Source organism: Castor canadensis, chromosome 14 (genome assembly GCF_047511655.1).
Source record: "Castor canadensis chromosome 14, mCasCan1.hap1v2, whole genome shotgun sequence".
Classification (NCBI taxonomy): Eukaryota; Metazoa; Chordata; class Mammalia; order Rodentia; family Castoridae; genus Castor; species Castor canadensis.
Genome location: NC_133399.1, coordinates 50,387,326 through 50,406,532, shown reverse-complemented (window position 1 = coordinate 50,406,532; position 19,207 = coordinate 50,387,326). Strand labels below are relative to the sequence as shown.

General features: G+C 39.3%; 1 non-coding gene across 1 annotated transcript; it reads right to left on the bottom strand.

The window, feature by feature from the left end:
* Positions 1-789: 789 nt before the first annotated feature.
* On the bottom strand, positions 790-921 carry LOC141417103 (small nucleolar RNA SNORA51). Its single transcript, XR_012441722.1, has one exon. It is a non-coding gene; the product is annotated as a small nucleolar RNA SNORA51 (small nucleolar RNA).
* Between the last annotated feature and the right edge of the window lie 18,286 nt (positions 922-19,207).

Sequence of the window (19,207 nt, the reverse complement as noted above, 5' to 3'; positions counted from 1 at the left end):
AGCCTGTCTCTACATTATAACCATGCATCTTGTATAGTCACTGTTTAGCTGCCTATTCTGTCCTAGGTACCAAAACAATTATTTCATATCAAAATACTTAAAATACCTTCAGCAAGACTCCAAGCACCAATTACTATATTCCTATAGGATATGACTATTGACAGTTTTCTTCAAATCAGCCTTCTACATAGGGTCATTCATCTATGGAAGCTACCAATGAGATCTCCAATCTTAATACATCCCAAGTTACATGAAGAACAGTGCACAATGGTTTTGATGATATTTTCCGGTCACCACCATTGAAATACAGATAAATTTAAAAGTCCTTGTTTGTACCATAATACTTTTGAAAACATCAGCCTCTTTTTAGGCAGATAGGTTAACCAACCTATCATCTCCCTCAGTGGAGACACTACAGTCAACTGGAGATGACAAGGAAGAATTAAAATTTTATCCTTAGCACTATAGAGTGGTAATATAAAATCACAAATTTGGAGCCATCAAAACAATCACCTTTCTACCTGAATCCAGGGTCCATCACTGTTTCATGGTTCCTAACTTGAACTATTTGACTCAAGTTTGGTCTTAATTTTTTAACAATGGTGTTTGTGCATATTCAAGCACAAAGAAGCATCAGATTTTTTACCACAAATCAAAGGCTAAAATTTTTCTGAACATAAAGATTCTAAGACTACCCTGTTTTACAGCTAGCTAAAAATGCCTTTAAAGTTAAATGGTAATGATGACCTATGAGGCTTTATGGTAGTCTTTTTGTTTTGTTTTGTTTACCTATGTCTCCCAATTCACAATACAGACCAGGTACAGGGCCTGGGCTGAGGTGTATATGGGGTAGGTTTACTTTGCCTCCTCTTTCTATACAGTCAGTGTAAGAACACAGCCTGTGGTAAGCACCAGGAGGCCTATGGTAGTCTTAAAGGTAACTTCATTTGGCTTTTGATTCATTACTAAGCAAAATAAAATATTATTGGTGGAGAAATTAAAAATAAATTTAAATATTGAACATACCAATGGCTGGTTATTTTCACTGTTATTGTGCCTTTTTTGCTCTTTCTTTTATTCTAGTTCCAAGTCAAGTTCTTCTGAAAATTCAATATATTTATTTAAAATAACTGCTAGGAGTCATTAGACACAATTCTTTATAACAATGGAGAGATCATTTTATAAATTATTGATAAGGGAAATTGTGTTTCCATTTTCCCAATGAAGAATTTCAATTAAACTTAATCTTTAGGTGAACATTTACTTCTTTAATATTTGGTTTATTTAAAACTTCAATATTTCACCTGAACAGAATCTACATGTGATCAAGTTCGAGATATACAAGCATCTCAAATAGGTTTCCACAAATTCATCCACTCAACAAAATGACCAAAAACACAAAAACAAAATTTGAAAAAACACAGAAAAAAAATTCACACTGAACCCCAATCCCTACCTCAAACAATAACTTTTAACATTCAACTAAGCATTTCTCATCAAAATTACTGCTATTTTACATATTTTTTCTGAGAACACCACTTTGTGTATCAGAAATGTTTTCTTCTAGTATTGTGACCTGTTGCTTTTCTTCATTTTGAGTCAGCTTCTATGTGAAGTCTTCTTTGGTTCTGACTCTCTTTCCCTAGATAAAAGATTTGGGTTTTCTTGAGGAAACCTTAGTACTTTATTGATTTTACAACTCTGTCTTGGATTGCCCCAGCAATTCACAACAACAGTGTGTCCCTTAGCAATCAGACTAGCTACCAGCTCATGATATGATTTCAGTAAGAAATTTAGCAAAAGAGTGACTTAAGGGAAATTCCAAAATGGTGACTAGAGGAAAGAGGCAGAAACCATGCTTCCTAAAGTAAAATCTTGGAGAGACGCTGGAGAACACCTTGCAGGAAAAACCTCCAAGAAGAGGTAAAACTCAACACCACCACACCCCCAGCCAGCACATAGCATCTCCATTCCACGTTAAATGGAGAAAACAGGAGGGTTCTCACAGTGCTAGATGCCAGCGCCTAATCTGCCAGGGAGAAGCAGACCACCAGGTGAGCTAAGTGGCACATGGTACTTCCACAGACAACCCTGGGCCAGATCAGCATAGCACCCTGGACAGACCTACTCCCACCCAGGGAAAAAAAACAAACTGAATAATAAACAAGCAGCCGGAAAAAAAAAGACATGTAGCAAAGAGGGTGGGGTGCCCTGAGTGCCGAAGACGGGGGGTGGGGGGCAATCCCTCATGGAACTGTAAATAAACACGTTGGCTGGAGAAGGCAGGAGCGTGGCACCCGCCCAGTGACCAGGAGTGGGAAAGTTGTAAAAGTGGCAGAGGGAGGAAAACTCCACAGGAGAAGGGGGAAGACCCACTTCCCACATGAGCTGTAAATAAACAAGCCAGCTGGAGAATGAGGGTGTAGCACCACCTTCCCCAGTGTGCTTGAAAAGGAAAAAGCTTGTAACAGTGGCGGTGGCACCCAGGAGAGCTCTAAGTAAAGAAAGACTGAGGGGCTAGGTGAGTGTTAAGCTCACTCCTGAGATCTGCAATAAATAAAGCGTGCAGCAACAGCTGGCTGACAGTACCAGGCAGGTGAGCCACAGCTTCAGATACACATTCACAAAGCTGTCTCCAGACTTTTTTTTTCCTCTTCCTTTGATGAGACAACAACCTAACTACACCTGCATACTGAAAAACTTACTGAAACTGTATTGCATCTGAACTTGGAAAACTGTGTGGTTTTGGTTTTTTTTTTTTTTTTTTTGCTTTTTTGGTTTTTTTCCTTTTGATGAGACAATGACAGAACTACTTCTGACACACCATCTCCAGGATTGGAGGCTGAAGGACTAACACCAAAATTATTAAGACTGAAACTTTATTGCATTTGAACTTGGAGATTTTTTTTTCTTTAATTATTTTATTTTTTATTTTTATATTTTTTCAATTTTTATTTTATTTATTTTATTTTTTATGCTCTCTCTGTTTCTCTAATGCCTGTTCAACTTACTGTTGGTTAGTACAGTAGCTCTCCCTGTTCATATCTTTGACACAATTTTTTTGTTTGTTTTGTTTTGTTTTACTTGTTTGTTTATTTATTTTTCCCTTTTACTTTAACATCTTTGCTTTCCCTCTCCTCTCGCCCTTCCATTCTAAATATCACCATTGTTATTATTACAAGTTAGAAAATACTTAATTGCACACAGTACAGGGACAGTAACAATACCAAGAGCAATGATGGGAAGACAGAAAAACATGGAAAACCAGTTTCCCCACAGCAAAACATTAGTACAGGAACAAGACATAAATGAAGAAAACAGATACTCAGATCCAGACTCCAACAAAATGAAGATAAACTATGCCAAAGACCCAATGAAGCACACAAGAACAATCTAAAAGAAGAAACACTACAGGTAATCAATGAGACTTTATAGAGATGATACTGGATATGGCCAACCAAAATGTACAGGAGACACTCTAAAAATTCCAAGACAACAAAAATTGAGAATTTGAGAACGCACAAGAAGAAATAAAAGAAAGCATAAAAGCACTGCATAAACATCAAAGTGAAACAAAGAACATGATTAATAAAGAGATAAGTGAACTCAGGACAAAAATAGACAACATTAAAGAGTAAGAGACTCAGGATATGGAAAACCTCAGAAAAAAGAATGAAACAGAAATGCAAAACAAAATGGAAGGCCAATCCAACAGAATAGAACAAGCAGAAGACAGAATCTCAGAACTTGAAGAGGAAATGGTAATTAAAGGAAAAACTGAAGAACTATTAGTTAAACAACTCAAGACCTGTAAAAAGAAAATGCAAGAACTCACTGACTCTATCAAAAGACCAAACCTGAGAATCATGGGCATTGAAGGAGAAGAAGAGGTACAAACAAACGGAATGCATAATGTATTCAACAAAATAATTACAAAAAATTTCCCAAATCCAGAAAAATCTGTACCCATACAGATGCAACAGGCCTCCAGAACACCAAACAGACCAGACCAAAATAAATCTACCCCACGGCACATTATCATTAAAAAAACAAATACAGAGACCCAAGAAAGAATAATGAAGACTGTAAGAGAGAAAAAAACAAACAACATACAAAGGTAAACCCATCAAAATCACAGCAGACTTCTCAACAGAAACATTAAAAGCAAGAAGAGTTTGGGGTGAGATCTGGGCACTGAATGAAAATAACTTCAACCCCAGGATAATCTACCCAGGAAAACTATCATTCAAAATATATGCAGCAATAAAAGTCTTCCATGATAAGAAGAAACTAAAACAATATGTGACTACAAAGCCACCACTACAAAAGATTCTTCAAGGGATTCTGCACACAGAAAGTGAAACCCAACATAACCATGAAAGGGCAGGCAGCACCAAACTACAGGAAAAGAAAAAGCAAGAAAGTAGAGTGTAACCTCAACTTAGGTACACACAATCAAACCTTCAAACAACTAAGACAACTAAATAACAGGAATCACCACATACCTATCATTACTAACACTTAATGTTAATGGACTTAATTCCCCCATCAAAAGGCACCATTTGACGAAATGGATTAAAAAGGAAGATCCAACAATTTGTTGCATACAGGAGACCAATCTCACTGACAGAAATAAGTATAGGCTTAGGAAGAAAGGCTGGAAGAAGATTTACCAAGCCAATGGCCCCCAAAGACAGGCAGGAGTAGCAATACTTATCTCTGACAAAGTAGACTTCAAACCTAATTGATCAAACAAGATAAAGGACATTCCATACTAATACAAGGGGAAATAGACCAAAAGGAAATAACAATTATCAACCCATATGCACCCAATGTCAACACACCCAATTTCATCAAACATACACTGAAAGAACTAAAAAAATATATTAACTCCAAAATAGTGGTTGTGGGAGACCTTAACACCCCATTATCATCAATAGGTAGGTCATCCAAACAAAAAAATCGATAAAGAAATCCTAGATCTAAAATATACAATACACCAAATGGACCTACTTGATGTCTACAGAACATTTCATCCAACTTCTACACAATATACATTCTTCTCAGCAGCCCGTGGAACCTTCTCCAAAATAGATCATATCCTAGGGCACAAAGCAAGCCTCAGCAAATATAAGAAAATAGAAATTATACCATGCATTCTATCTGACCACAATGCGATAAAACTAGAACTCAACAACAAAAGTAAACACAAAAAACATGCAAACAGCTGGAAAATAATAACTCATTACTTAATGAACAATGGGTCATTGATGAAATAAAAGAGGAAATTAAAAAGTTCCTGAGAGTCAATGAAGATGAAAACACAACCTACCAGAACCTATGGGACATAGCAAAGGCAGTCCTGAGAGGAAAGTTTATAGCCATGAGTGCATATATATAAAAGACTGAAAGATCCCAAATCAATGACCTAATGATACATCTCAAACTCCTAGTAAAACAAGAACAAGCAAATACCAAAACAAATAGAAGGAGAGAAATAATAAAAATAAGAGGTGAAATCAATGAAATAGAATCCAAAAAAGCCATACAAAGAATTAATGAAACAAAAAGTTGGTTCTTTCAAAAAATAAACAAGTTCAACAGACCCCTAGCAAACTTGACTAAAATGAGGAGAGAAAAAACCCAAATTAGGAGAATCAGGAATGCAAAAGGGGAGATAACAACAAACACCATAGAAGTCCAGGAAATCATCAGAGACTACTTTGACAACCTATATTCAAATAAATTTGAAAATCTTAAAGAAATGGACAGATTTCTAGATACATATGATCATCCAAAACTGAACCAAGAGGATATTAATCACCTGAATAGATCTATAACACAAAATGAAATTGAAGCAGCAATCAAGAGTCTCCCCAAAAAGAAAAGTCCAGGACCTGATGGATTCTCTGCTGAATTCTATCAGACCTTTAAAGAAGCACTGACACCAACCCTCCTTAAACTGTTCCATGAAATAGAAAGAGAAGGAAAACTGCCTAACACATTTTATGAAGCCAGTATTACACTTATCCCAAAACCAGGCAAAGACACCTCCAAAAAGGAGGACTATAGGCCAATCTCCTTAATGAACACTGATGCAAAAATCCTCAATAAAATAACGGCAAACCGAATTCAACAACACATCAAAAAGATTATTCACCACGACCAAGTAGGCTTCGTCCCAGGAATGCAGGGGTGGTTCAACTTACGAAAATCAATAAATGTAATAAACCACATTAACAGAAGCAAAGACAAAAACCACTTGATCATCTCAATAGATGCAGAAAAAGCCTTTTATAAGATCCAACACCATTTCATGATAAAAGCTCTAAGAAAAGTAGGAATAGAAGGAAAGTACCTCAACATCATAAAAGCCTTATATGAAAAACCTACAGTCAGCATTATACTTAACAGAGAAAAACTGAAACCATTCCCTCTAAAATCAGGAACCAGACAAAGATGCCCACTATCTCCACTCCTATTCAACATAGTAGGGGAATTCCTAGCCAGAGCAATTAAGCAAAAGAAGGAATAAAAGGAATACAAATAGGTAAACAAACTGTCAAACGCACCCTTCGATAGCTCAGCTGGTAGAGTGGAGGACTGTACACTGCACACAAACTGTCAAAATATCCCTATTTGCAGATGACATGATCCTATACCTTAAAGACCCAAAAAACTCTACTCAGAAGCTTCTAGACATCATCAATAGCTATAGCAAGGTAGCAGGATATAAAATCAACATAGAAAAATCATTAGCATTTCTATACACTAATAATGAGCAAACTGAAAAAGAATGAAAACAATTCCATTTACAATAGTCTCAAAAAAAATCAAATACCTAGGTGTAAACCTAACAAAAGATGTGAATGACCTCTACAAGAAAAACTATAAACTTCTGAAGAAAGAGATTGAGGAAGACTATAGAAAGTGGAGAGATCTCCCATGCTCATGGATTGGTAGAATCAACATAGTAAAAATGTCTATACTCCCAAAAGTAATCTACATGTTTAGTGCAATTCCCATCAAAATTCCAATGACATTCATTAAAGAGATTGAAAAATCTACCATTAAATTTATATGGAAACACAAGAGGTCACGAATAGCCAAGGCAATACTCAGTCAAAAGAACAATGCTGGAGGTATCACAATACCTGACTTCAAACTATATTACAAAGCAATAACAATAAAAACAGCATGGTACTGGCACCAAAACAGACATGAAGACAAGTGGAACAGAATAGAGGACCCAGATATGAAGCCACACAACTATAACCAACTTGTATTTGACAAAGGAGCTAAAAATATACGATGGAGAAATAGCAGCCTCTTCAACAAAAACTGCTGGGAAAACTGGTTAGCAGTCTGCAAAAAACTGAAACTACATCCATGTATATCACCCTATACCGATATTAACTCAAAATGCATCAAGGATCTTAAATATCAGACCCCAAACTCTAAAGTTGATACAGGAAAGAGTAGGAAATACTCTGGAGTTAGTAGGTATAGGTAAGAACTTTCTCAACGAAACCCCAGCAGCACAGCAACTAAGAGATAGCATAGATAAATGGGACCTCATAAAACTAAAAAGCTTCTGCTCATCAAAAGAAATGGTCTCTAAACTGAAGAGAGCACCCACAGAGTGGGAGAAAATATTTGTCAGCTACACTTTAGACAAAGGACTGATAACCAGAATATATAGGGAACTTAAAAAACTAAATTCTCCCACAATTAATGAACCAATAAAGAAATGGGCAAGTGAACTAAACAGAACTTTCCCAAAAGAAGAAATTCAAATGGCCAAAAAACACATGAAAAAATGCTCACCATCTCTAGCAATAAAGGAAATGCAAATTAAAACCACACTAACATTCCACCTCACCCCTGTTAGAATAGCCATCATTAGCAACACCACCAACAATGGGTGTTGGTGAGGATGTGGGGAAAAAGGAACCCTCTTACACTGCAGGTGGGAATGTAAACTAGTACAGCCACTCTGGAAAAAAATTTAGAGGCTACTTCAAAAGCTAGACATTGATGTACCATTTGATCCAGCAATACCACTCTTGGGAATATACCCAAAAGACTGTGACACAGGTTACTCCAGAGGCACCTGCACACCCATGTTTATTGCGGCACTATTCACAATAGCCAAGTTATGGAAACAGCCAAGATACCCCAGCACTGACGAATGGATTAAGAAAATGTGGTATGTATACACAATGGAATTTTATGCAGCCATGAAGAAGAACAAAATGTTATCCTTCCTTGGTAAATGGATGGAATTGGAGAATATCATTCTGAGTGAGGTTAGCTTGGCCCAAAAGACCAAAAATCATATGTTCTCCCTCAGATGTGGACATTAGATCAAGGGCAAACACAACAAGGGGATTGGACTTTGATCACAGGATAATGCAAGAAGGTATGAGGATAGGTAAGACACCCAAAAACCTAGATAGCATTTGTTGCCCTCAACATAGAGAAACTAAAGCAGATACTTAAAAGCAACTGAGGCCGATAGGAGAAGGAGACCAGGAACTAGAGAAAAGGTTACTTCGAGAAGAATTAGCTTAGAAGGTAACACACATGTACAGGAAATCAATGCGAGTCAACTCCCTGTATAGCTACTCTTATCTCAACCAGCAAAAACCCTTGGTCCTTCCTATTATTGCTTATAATATTATTGCTTCAACAAAATTAGAGATAAGGGCAGAATAGTTTCTTCTTGGTAGTGAGGGGTAAGGGGGGTAAGGGAGGGAGTGGGGTGGTGGGTAAGGGAGGGTGTGAGGGGAAGTGGGGAGAAATGGCCCAAACAATGTATGCACGTATGAATAAAATAAAAATTAAATAAATAAATAAATAATATAAGCTTAAAAAATTAAAATTAAAAAAAAGAGTGACTTAAGTATAACCATTCCAACAACCCCTGCAATTGCCAGAGTACTCCCATTGGCATTGATGGAAAGTGTAAAATCAGTAATTGTACAGTCTGCTATGGATCCCAGCACTGAAGCTGGGCTGTAGCAATTGCTCTCTCTACCTTAACCAATTCCTGTCAGGCCTTCTCCATAAGTTCTTGAAGGGAGGAAGGATTACAGTCGCCCTTGAACATTAAAAAGAATAAGGTATCAGTGCTGAGTTTTAGAGACGGTCTGAGCAATTGATCTCCCCAGAAGTTTTTGTAAATCATTTAAAGTTTTTTAAATTGTCCTTCCTGATCTCTACCTTTTGGGGATGGATCAAGCATCTGTTGATAACTTGCCCTAAATATTGAAAGGGAGGCATTTTTTGTACCTTTTCTGGGGCAATGCACAATCCCCAGGCCTCAAGGAATAGCTGTAGGTGAGGAAAGCCAAGCTGGAGTGCTCCCATTGACTGCATTACTCTGTTGACAGCTCTTAAATCCTGTAAGAGCCTCCATCTTCCTGACTTTTTTTCTAATCACAAAAACTGGAGTATTCCAAGGGCTATGGGTAGGCTCAATATGCCCTGCCTTTAATTGTTCCTCCACCAGAGCTGTGGCTACAGCCAATTTCTCCCCTGTGAAAGACCACTGGTCCACCCAGACTGGATCTATTGAGAGCCAAGTAATCGGGGCTGCAGGTTTGAAAGTGTAATGTTTAATTTGTTGGACCAAGGCCCCTACTGAAAATGCTGCACACCCTGATATCCTAGCAGTGTCCTTCCTAGAGTCCTTAAAGGCTGTACAGGATGTAACCTACCTTGTTGATATTTTCCCAATCCCCTAAGGAGATTATAGCCTTGTTGAAACATCTGGTGAGAGACCATGCTATTAGGACTGCATAGTATAGCTTCTATACCCTCTAATACATCTCTTCCCCACAGATTGACTGGCAGATTCTCTAAGACATAAGGAGTGTCCCTCTTCATCCCTCCAATGGATCTGCTGAGCACTCTGGAGGGGGCCATGAGCGGCCCCTACCCCCTGCAGATCAGCAGCAGAGGGTTGGCAAGGCAAGCTTTTTGGCCAATGTTGAGCAGCTATTACAGAGACATCAGCACCAATATCCAAAAGTCCCCAAAACCATTTTTCATTTAAGAACAAAGTCATTTCCAGCCTATCTTTTGTTACTCATTGTACCAGTAAGCATGATCAGAGGAACTGAATCCTCCATCTCTCCACAGGGTGTGAGTTAACACCCTGCCTGTCTTCATATTTGGGAGAATAAACAGTTGAGCTATTTTTTTCTTTGGGGTACTGCTACAAATGCACCTGATGCCTGGGTCATTATCTTAATTTCCCCAGTATAGTCTTCATCAGTCACACCTGGATAAACCTGTAATCACCTTATGGTTGTGCTACTTTTCCCTAATATTAAACCCACTGTGCCCAGGGCAGAGGGTCATAGACCCTCGTAGAGATAACTTGCACTCCCAAATCAGGTGTTAACACATATCAGGAGGTGGGACTGAGGTCCAATCCTGCGCTTCCTGGGGAGGTACAAATGAGGTTGTCAATGGTGGGTATTGGTGAGGAGCCTGCATAGTAATTGCCCCCATTGTTTGACAAGGCCAGGGCAGGCCCTGTTGGAAGTCTCCCTGACCTATAAGAGTCTGCCCATCTATATCTGTTTTGGAGTGACATTAAGTTGCCCAATGTTTTCTCCTCCAACAACAAGGACATATCCCAGGGGGTTGAGCCCTGGGCCCATTGGCACAAGTCGGAGGCCCAGTGATGGGCCCTGAGATACCTTGCTGTAGTCAGGGCTTATTCTAACACCTCCTAGCAAAATGTCTCTCTTTTCCACAGGAAAAACATGCTCCTTTTTTCTTCCCCCAAGGCAGAACACTTTCTTTAAGGCAGCAGCTAAAACTATACCCTGGATGTGACTTGGCCCAACATCTGCACAAATTCTAATCATTTCCTGCAGAATAGCTCTTTTTTCTATATGGACAAAGGGCTGCCTTACAGACCTTGTTAGAATTCTTGAAAGCCAGCTGTTTTACCAGTATATTTCCAGCTTTGGCATCTGCCACTATCCTGCCTATGGCCTGTGCAGATGTGCCACAAACTCTTAATATAGCTCATTGGGACCTTGGAGAATGCGAGTTAATTCCAAAGTCTTTTCTCCTTTCTTGGGTAGTTCTCACCATGACCTTGTAACTGTGATGGCAATCTGCTGATAAGCTTGAGGACAATACTATAATTGATTATCTGTACTTTCAAATGTTCTCTTCCCACGAGCATATCTGCAGTGATATGCACTCCATGGGCCAAATTATGGCTTGCCTATTCCTGACATAACTCTATAAAACCTGTTTTCCACAGCAAGTAATCACCTGGAGAGAGGCATGCTTTAGCCAGCCAAGGTCAGTCATCTGGAGGCATAGCAGTATCTCCTACCACACTCTGTAATAGCCCTTGAGTAAATGGTGCTGTAGAGCCATACATTGTACAGGCTTGTTTTACCTCCTTTACAGTTTTAAATGTAATCTTTTCCTGAAATCTCTGTTGCTTGCCAGGGTTGTTAGCATCTGGTCTCTCAAACACAGGGTAAAACCTAAAACCAGCTGTTTCTTCTCCTTGACTACAAGCTTCCTGCAAGGCAGCCTGTAGGGGACTCTTAGCAAGAGTAGGAAGTCTCTTGGCCCATGGAGGTAACCCCAAACTCATGGCTCCCGTTACTTTATGGGCTGGAGTGTCCTCCTGACCCTTCTCATCTGACACTGAATCAGAATCAGAATCATCTTTGGACTGAATTTTAATTTTATGTGAAAACTTATCCTCATAAGGTGGGGCTGACAGTTCAGCTCCACCGCCCTCAGCATTTTGTTCCTTCAAGGGATACTGCCTCTTAGGCTCCTGGATGATTGGTTGTAAGGGGTGAGTCCCACATCCCAGCTCAAATATCAAGGAGGAAAATCTTTGTTTATGTGAGGGAGTAGGCCCCAATCTCTAACCATAGACTACAAACCGAAAGTAAAAATGGGCATGCATTCCAGCCCCTCAACCATATTATCACACCCCCAGTCCATCTACAACTTGTTAGCATTTCAACCTCTTTACATTACTGTGCATTTAGTATATACTTTGGCTATTAGTGTTCATGTTTTTAAAGGAACATTCTGTCACGTGCCTTTAAAAAAATTCTTACCTTCTTTTTCTTCTTCTGATTCTTATTCTAGTTCTCCTTCTGATTCATATACAGCCCCAGGTAACCAAATAACACATTTCTGTATAATACATTCAGTGATTCTCTGTTAAAATTAATATCAGTAAAGAGTTGCAAAGTTTCCCTAAACATTTTATAAAAAGAGATCTAGCCCAGCACCCTAGGACTTGAGCTACCTTGCCATAAAAAGAGATCTAAATATTCAATTTTGAAAGCAATTTGACTTTCAAACAATATTTCAATAGAAACCTCAAACTTGGTCTCCAGATAAATCCAATTCTTCACCTTCATGTGGCTACTGTTTCTTGAAATAAACTGGAACATGGCAGGAAACATACCAGAAAAAATAATTATGTGCAGATTTCAACAAAGAAACTCACTGCAGAATACTCACTATGGAAGTCAACCCAACAATAAGATGATTTTTTACAAAAAATACATATATGAACACTAAAAGTACACTTCCACATTCCAGAAACCACTCTGAGACATGAGAGCTACACTTGGATAATTCTGATTGTTTCTAGCCAAAATAATGACCACCATAAAGTTCAAGGACTGACCCTTAAAACAGCTTTTAATTGCACCTGACAGGTGGGAAAATCCCAGTGTGGTCAGTCAATAGGGCATGCCTGCCCTGGGGAAAAGCCCCTGACTGTTTCTCCCTTTCTTTCTTTCTTTCCTTCTTTCTTTTTTTCTGTCTTCTTTCCTTCTGTCCTTCCTTCCTTTATTTTCTTTTTTTCATAAAGCAGAAGATAGAGCATTAAACCAAACCCTGCAACATACTGGACCACTAACCTGTGGAAAGTCTACCTGTGCCCCACTGGGATGAGCCCACTCCCAGTAAGAGCCTTGAGAAAAGTGGCACACCGTTTCTCCCCACCAGCAGATTTCAAAGCTGCCTATGTAAGTCTGCAAAGCCAACAGGTGAGTGCTACACACCACACAAGACTCCCCCATCCACCCTGTGGGAACATATTCCAATGCAGCTCCTGGACAGATTGAACTCCCCACACACACAACAAAACTGAGAAACATACACAGTGAATTGTAATCTACCACTGACAGGGGGTGGGGGCTGGAACACTGAACCAACCTCGGAGAACAGGGTGGGGCAAGGAGCCAAATTCTCAGTGAGTGGAGGCAGGGTGAGGAACAAGCACTGAGAGCAGGGTTGGCACAAGAAGCCAACATCCTAGAGGAGCCTCAGAGAGCAGAGGCAGGATGATGCCCAAAGGCTGAGAGCAGGGGTGGGGCAACAAGCCAACCTCTCAACAGGGGCTTGGCAGATCTCTGAGGTAGTCTGGGACTGAGGGTGGTACTCAAGCCTGAATTGCCCCACCTTTCTGGGGAATGAGCTGACCAGCCAGAGTTGCAGTGATAGGGCAACGCAGTTGCCACCAGGTGAAAACAAAAACAGATCCAACCACCTTGCACAAACTGGTAGTGAGCTACTAGTCCCAATTGCAACCTTCCCTGTGGACAGAAGGAACCAAATACTGCTCACAAGCCAGCTGTCTTATGAGACCACCTCTAAGCTCCTGTTTATAACAGATGGCCCAAAAACCCAAGGAAAGGAGGGAAAAAACCCTACAGTCATCTCCCCCTCAAGCTCTCCAAGAGAAGTAGCACCCTTCCCCACATAGCCCAGAATACCAAGCACCAATACCAGTATGGGATGCCAAAGGAATAAGAACTTTTGCCAAACTGACTGAACTTTTTGTTGTAGTATCTGGTTTTTTTTCCTTAGTTTGTCCCCTGTTTTTTAATATTATTAATTTTACTATTACTATTTTCTTATCCCTATTCTTGCCCCATTCACTTTCTCTCCTTTTCTTGTGCTACAATTGATTGGTCTCTCCAAAACTATTCTTTCTGCCACTTCTCATCCACACTCTCCCCATATTCACCTCCCCCTCCTCGCCTTCCCAACCTGTCACCACATTACTCCTCCCTCTCATACATTTACCAACCACTGATTAGCCTACTGAACCAACTGTACATACCCCAGCACTCTGCAATCCCTGACACAAGCACCCTCCACATTCCACAGCGGGAATATACCCAAACATACACAAGGGCCCCAAAACCCAGTAGCCCACACACCACTTCTCTCACCTACCCCTTTACAGAGACCCTTTTAGCATCACCTTTACCAATTATTCAAGCTTCTATTTCTGGCCAAACAACCATTACTGCCCCCAATATCCACTGTTTATAGATATTATCACAAGGGGGTTTTCTATATAATGTGTAAACAACTTGTCTGGCATTGAACTATGAATTTGTTATTGCTAATTTACACTTTCAGGCCAGGGAAAGAAAAAGCACATCAACCTAACTAACAACTAAGTCAGTCGCAACACAAAAATTAGCTCAAGGGGAAAAAAATAGGCAATTAAAACCACCAACTAGCCCATCAAGAATATAGTTGCACAGCATCAATTAGAAGCATGGGGAGACGGCTTGGGAAGACGCGGACCAGGTGAGCTTCGCGGTACCGTGGTAGCCCCACAGACAAGCCTGGGCCAGAGCAGCATAGCCCCCTGGACAGACTGACCTCCACCCGGGAAAAAAGAGAAACTGAGTAATAAGCAATAAGAACAGTTCAGACACGCTGGAAAGAGGGTGGGGCGCCCTGAGCGCTGAAGATTGGGGGAAGGGAATCCTTCCCGGGACTATAAATAAACAAGGCGGGCCGGAGAGGCTCAGGCGGGAGCGGGGCACGCCCAGCAACCAGGAGCAGGGAAGCTTGTGAGAGGAGGGAAGACCCACTTCCCACTGAACTGTAAACAAACACGCAGGCCTGACAACGCGGGGCAGTGTCACCTTTCCCAGTGCTTGGAAAGGGGAAAGCCTGTGGCAGAGGGCGCCGCACAGGAGAACTCTGAGCAAACAAAGCCTGTGGGACCAGGTGAGTGCTAGCTCACCCCAGAGATCTGCATAAATAACGCCGCCAGCTACAGGCTGAGAGCAGCAGGCAGGCAAGCCACAGTTGCAGATACCACTCTCAGAACTGTCTCCAGACGCTTTTTTTCTTTTTCTCCCTACCTTTGATGAGAGAACAACCGAATTACACCTGCAAGCCGAAAAACTTACTGAAACTGTATTGCATTTGAACTGGGGACAATTGGTGGGGGTTTTTTTTTTTCTTCTTCTGTGAGTGTAGTTTTGTTCTACTTTATGCATCCCCTTTGATGAGACAACTACAGAACAACATCTGAGGCACCAACCCCAGGACTGGAGATTGAGACGGACATCCAAATTATTAAGACTGAAATTGCATTGCATATAAACTTGGAAGATTTTTGGTTTTTTTTTTTTTTAATTTTCTATTTTCCATTTTATTTTAATTCATTTTTATAAATAGATATTACTTTCATATACTTATTTTTTATTTTTTTATCTTTGATTTTCAATCCTCTCTCTGTCTCTCTATTGTCTGTTCAGCTTACTGTCGATTAGTACACTAACACTCCCTGTTTATACCTTTGAAACTCTCTTGTCTGATACCTTGTTCTGCTTTCTCCCTCTTGTCTGTATATTTGTTTTCCCCTTTTCTTTAACTTCTTGCTTTCCATCTCAGCTCACTCTTCCATTCTCAATATTACCATTGTTATTATTACAAGCTAGAAAATACTTAATTACACACAGTACAGGGACAGTAACAACACCAAGGACAATGACAGGAAGACAGAAAAAACAAGGAAACCAGTTTCCCCACAGCAAAAAATTAGTACAGGAACCAGAGGGGAATGAAGAGAACAGAAACTCAGATCCAGACTCCAACAAAATGAAGATAAACTATGCCAAAGGACCCAATGAAGCCCACAAGAATAATTTAAAAGAAGACATACTACAAGTACTCAATGAGAATTTTATAGAGATGATACTGGAGAGGGTCAACCAAAATGTACAGGAGACACTCAAGAAATTCCAAGACAATAAAAATAGAGAATTTGAAAAACCAAAGGAAGAAATAAAGGAAACCATAGAAGCACTGTATAAACACCAAAGTGAAAGAGAGAACACAATGAATAAATGGATAAATGAACTCAGGACAAAAATAGACAACAATAAAGAAGAAAACAGCCAGGATATGGAAAACCTCAGAAAAAAGAACGAAACAGAACTGCAAAACAAAATGGAAGGCCAATCCAGCAGAATAGAACAAACAGAAGACAGAATCTCAGAACTTGAAGATGAAATGGTAATTAAAGGAAAAACCGAAGAACTATTAATTAAACAACTCAAGACCTGTGAAAAGAAAATGCAAGAACTCACTGACTCCATCAAAAGACCAAACTTGAGAACCATGGGCATCGAAGAAGGAGAAGAGGTGCAAGCGAAGGGAATGCGTAATATATTCAACAAAATAATAACGGAAAATTTCCCAAATCTACAGAAAGATATTCCCATACAGATGCAAGAGGCCTCCAGGACACCAAACAGACCAGATCAAAATAGAACTACTCCATGACATATCATCATTAAAACAACAAGTTCAGAAACTAAGGAAAGAATATTGAAGGCTGTAAGAGAGAAAAAAACAAGTAACATACAAAGGTAAACCCATCAAAATCACAGCAGACTTCTCAACAGAAACATTAAAAGCAAGAAGAGCGTGGGGTGAGATCTTCCGGGCACTGAATGAAAATAACTTCAACCCCAGGATACTCTACCCAGCAAAGCTATCATTCAAAATAAATGGAGCAATAAAAGTCTTCCATGATAAGCAGAAACTAAAACAATATGTGACCACAAAGCCACCATTACAAAAGATTCTGCAAGGGATCCTGCACACAGAAAGTGACACCCAACTTAACCATGAAAAGGCAGGCAGCACCAAACCACAGGATAAGAAAAAGCAAGACAGTAGAGAGTAACATCAAGTTAGGTACACACAATCAAACCTTCAAACAACTAAGATAACTAAATGGCAGGAATCACCACATACCTATCAGTACTAACACTTAATGTTAATGGACTTAATTCACCCATCAAAAGACACCGTTTGACAAAATGGATTAAAAGAGAAGATCCAACAATTTGTTGCTTACAGGAGACTCATCTCACCGACAGAAATAAGCATATGCTTAGGATGAAAGGCTGGAAGAAGATTTACCAAGCCAATGGCCCCCGAAAACAAGCAGGAGTAGCAATACTTATCTCTGACAAAGTAGACTTCAAACCTACATTGATCAAACGAGATAAAGAAGGACATTCCATACTAATAAAAGGGGAAATAGACCAAAAGGAAATAATAATCATCAATCTGTACGCACCCAATGTCAACGCACCCAATTTCATCAAACATACCCTGAAAGACGTAAAAGCATATATAAACGCCAACACAGTGGTTGTGGGAGACTTTAACACTCCATTATCATCAATAGATAGGTCATCCAAACAAAAACTCAATAAAGAAGTCCAAGATCTAAAATATGCAATAGATCAAGTGGACCTAGTAGATGTCTACAGAACATTTCATCCAACCTCTACACAATATACATTCTTCTCAGCAGCCCATGGAACCTTCTCCAAAATAGATCATATCCTAGGGCACAAAGCAAGCCTCAGCAAATATAAGAAAATAGAAATAATACCGTGCATACTATCTGACCACAATGCAGTAAAAGTAGAACTCAACAACAAAAGTAAAGACAAAAAACATGCAAACAGCTGGAAACTAAATAACTCATTACTTAATGAAGAATGGATCATCGATGCAATAAAAGAGGAAATTAAAAAGTTCCTGGAAGTCAATGAAAATGAAAACACAACCTACCGGAACCTATGGGACACAGCAAAGGCAGTCCTGAGAGGAAAGTTTATAGCCATGAGTGCATATATTAAAAAGATTGAAAGATCCCAAATCAATGACCTAATGATACATCTCAAACTCCTAGTAAAACAAGAACAAGCAAATCCCAAAACAAACAGAAGGAGAGAAATAATAAAAATAAGAGCTGAAATCAATGAAATAGGAACCAAAAAAACCATACAAAGAATTAATGAAACAAAAAGTTGGTTCTTTGAAAAAATAAACAAGATCGATAGACCCCTGGCAAACCTGACTAAAATGAGGAGAGAAAAAACCCAAATTAGTAGAATTAGGAATGCAAAAGGGGAGATAACAACAAACACCATGGAAGTCCAGGAAATCATCAGAGACTACTTTGAGAACCTGTATTCAAATAAATTTGAAAATCTAAAAGAAAAGGACAGATTTCTAGATACATATGATCATCCAAAACTGAACCAAGAGGAAATTAATCACCTGAATAGACCTATAACACAAAATGAAATTGAAGCAGCAATCAAGAGTCTCCCCAAAAAGAAAAGTCCAGGACCTGATGGATTCTCTGCTGAATTCTATCAGACCTTTAAAGAAGAACTGATACCAACGTCCTTAAACTGTTGCATGAAATAGAAAGGGAAGGAAAACTGCCAAACACATTTTATGAAGCCAGTATTACACTTATCCCAAAACCAGGCAAAGACACCACCAAAAAGGAGAACTATAGGCCAATCTCCTTAATGAACATTGATGCAAAAATCCTCAACAAAATAATGGCAAATCGAATTGAGCAACACATCAAAAAGATTATTCACCACGACCAAGTAGGCTTCATCCCAGGGATGCAGGGGTGGTTCAACATATGAAAATCAATAAACGTAATAAACCACATTAACAGAAGCAAAGACAAAAACCACTTGATCATCTCAATAGATGCAGAAAAAGCCTTTGATAAGATCCAACATCATTTCATGATAAAAGCTCTAAGAAAACTAGGAATAGAAGGAAAGTTCCTCAACATTATAAAAGCTATATATGACAAACCTACAGCCAGCATTATACTTAACGGAGAAAAATTAAAACCATTCCCTCTAAAATCAGGAACCAGACAAGGATGCCCACTATCTCCACTCCTATTCAACATAGTAGGGGAATTCCTAGCCAGAGCAATTAGGCAAGAAGAAGGAATAAAAGGAATACAAATAGGTAAAGAAACTGTCAAAATATCCCTATTTGCAGACGACATGACCCTATACCTTAAAGACCCAAAAAA